We start from the raw sequence: 2,500 nt of genomic DNA, 5'->3' as shown, positions 1-2,500 counted from the left end.
GAATAATAGACTGTATTTATATTATTCACATGTGAATAATGCTGTATAATAGTCTGTATTTATATTATTCACATGTGAATAATGCTGTATAATAGACTGTATTTATATTACTCACATGTGAATAATGCTGTATAATAGACTGTATTTATATTATTCACATGTGAATAATGCTGTATAATAGACTGTATTTATGTTATTCACATGTGAATAATGCTGTATAATAGACTGTATTTATGTTATTCACATGTGAATAATGCTGTATAATAGACTGTATTTATGTTATTCACATGTGAATAATGCTGTATAATAGACTGTATTTATGTTATTCACATGTGAATAATGCTGTATAATAAACTGTATTTATATTACTCACATGTGAATAATGCTGTATAATAGACTGTATTTATATTATTCACATGTGAATAATGCTGTATAATAGACTGTATTTATGTTATTCACATGTGAATAATGCTGTATAATAGACTGTATTTATATTATTCACATGTGAATAATATAGACTGTATTTATTTTATTCACATGTGAATAATGCTGTATAATAGACTGCATTTATATTATTCACATGTGAATGATGCTGTATAATAGACTGTATTTATATTATTCACATGTGAATAATGTATTCACATGTGAATAATGCTGTCTAATAGACTGTTTTTATATTATTCACATGTGAATAATGTTGTATAATATACTGTATTTATATTATTCACATGTGAATAATGCTGTATAATAGACTGTTTTTATATTATTCACATGTGAATTATGCTGTATAATAGACTGTATTTATGTTATTCACGTGTGAATAATGCTGTATAACAGACTGTATTTATATTATTCACATGTAAAAATACCAAAGTGTTTATTGTTTATTGTGAGCAAACTGTGGTGCTGAATTTCCCCCAGGGATCAATAAAGTACTTTCTATTCTATTCTATTCTATTCTTGTCAATGGAAAGCATGCGATTCCCCAATAGGCTGAACAGTTTGAAGTTGGAATGGTTTGAATCGGATGAAAAATGTGGAAGGTAGAGCGCGCCAAAATCTGGAGAAGAAGAAGAAGAAGAAGAAGAAGAAGAAGAAGAAGAAATAGATGAATTTTGGTGTAAAAAAACATTTGTGTGAATAATCCAAAGCATTCACACAATAATAATAAAAAAATAAAAGAATATAGACAGAGAATAAATAAATAAATAGAAAAAAAACTATAGACATATAGTGAGTAGGGTTGTACGGTCTACCGGTATTAGTATAGTACCGCGATACTAATGAATCATATTCGGTACTATACCGCCTCTGAAAAGTACCGTTTTTTTTAATGTATTTTTTTTGAACTCATACAATTAGTGTATTTTTTGAGAGGCCTTGTCTATTTTTGCTTTTATTTTGTAGTTGATTTTACTTCTTTTTTTTTTTTTTTTTTTTTGAATACTGTATTATCTTGTCTTTTTTTGTTTTTTATTATATATTATTTTTTTATGTATTTTTTAAAATCTCATAAAATTAGTGTATTTTTTGAGAGGCCTTGTCTATTTTTGCTTTTATTTTGTAGTTGATTTCACTTTTTTTTTCTTTTTTTCTTTTTAAATACTGTATTATCTTGTCTTTTTTTGTTTTTTATTGTATATTATTTTTTTATGTATTTTTTTACTCATATAATTAGTGTATTTTTTGAGAGGCCTTGTTTATTTTTGCTTTTATTTTGTAGGTGATTTTACTTTTTCTTTTTTTTTTAATACTATATTATCTTGTCTTTTTTTGTTTTTTATTGTATATTATTTTTTTATGTATTTTTTTAACTCATATAATTAGCGTATTTTTTGAGAGGCCTTATCTTTTTTTGCTTTTATTTTGTAGTTGATTTTACTTCTTTGTTTTTTATTTATATATTTTTTAAATACTGTTTTATCTTGTCTTTTTTAGTTTTTTATTGTATATTATTTTTGTATGTATTTTTTTTAAAACTCATATAATTAGTGTATTTTTTGAGAGGCCTTGTCTATTTTTGCTTTTATTTTGTAGTTGATTTTACTCCTGTTTTTTGTTTATTTATTTTTTTAAATACTGTATTATCTTGTCTTTTTTTTGTTTTTTATTGTATATTATTTTTTTATGTATTTTTTTTAAACTCATATAATTAGTGTATTTTTTGAGAGGCCTTGTCTATTTTTGCTTTTATTTTGTAGTTGATTTTACTTCTTTTTTTTTTCTTTTTAAAAAAAAATACTGTATTTATTATCTTGTCTTTTTTAGTTTTTATTGTATATTATTTTGTAGTTGATTTTACTTCTTTTTAATTATTTTTTATTTTTTTTAAATACTGTATTTTATTGGCTCATAGTTCAGCGAGGACGTGGCGGATGTGAGACCGGGGCCAGCTATGTAACACGGCGTCCTCAAAAGTTATAAATACATCTAACAATTAGCTTGTTGCAGCCATGGGCCACACACGCCCTTCTCACCTCGGGAGGGCCGTATAAATAAA

General features: G+C 24.9%; 1 protein-coding gene across 1 annotated transcript in view; it reads left to right on the top strand.

Annotated features, from left to right (window-relative positions):
* LOC133575364 (uncharacterized) overlaps positions 1 to 2,500 on the top strand; it is a 6,626-nt gene that overhangs the window by 1,073 nt on the left and 3,053 nt on the right. The gene's annotated exons all lie outside the window — the stretch shown is intronic.

Source organism: Nerophis lumbriciformis, linkage group LG03 (assembly GCF_033978685.3).
Source record: "Nerophis lumbriciformis linkage group LG03, RoL_Nlum_v2.1, whole genome shotgun sequence".
Taxonomy (NCBI): domain Eukaryota; kingdom Metazoa; phylum Chordata; class Actinopteri; order Syngnathiformes; family Syngnathidae; genus Nerophis; species Nerophis lumbriciformis.
Note: the sequence above shows the minus strand (reverse complement) of the source record. Positions and strands in the feature narration are given on the sequence as shown.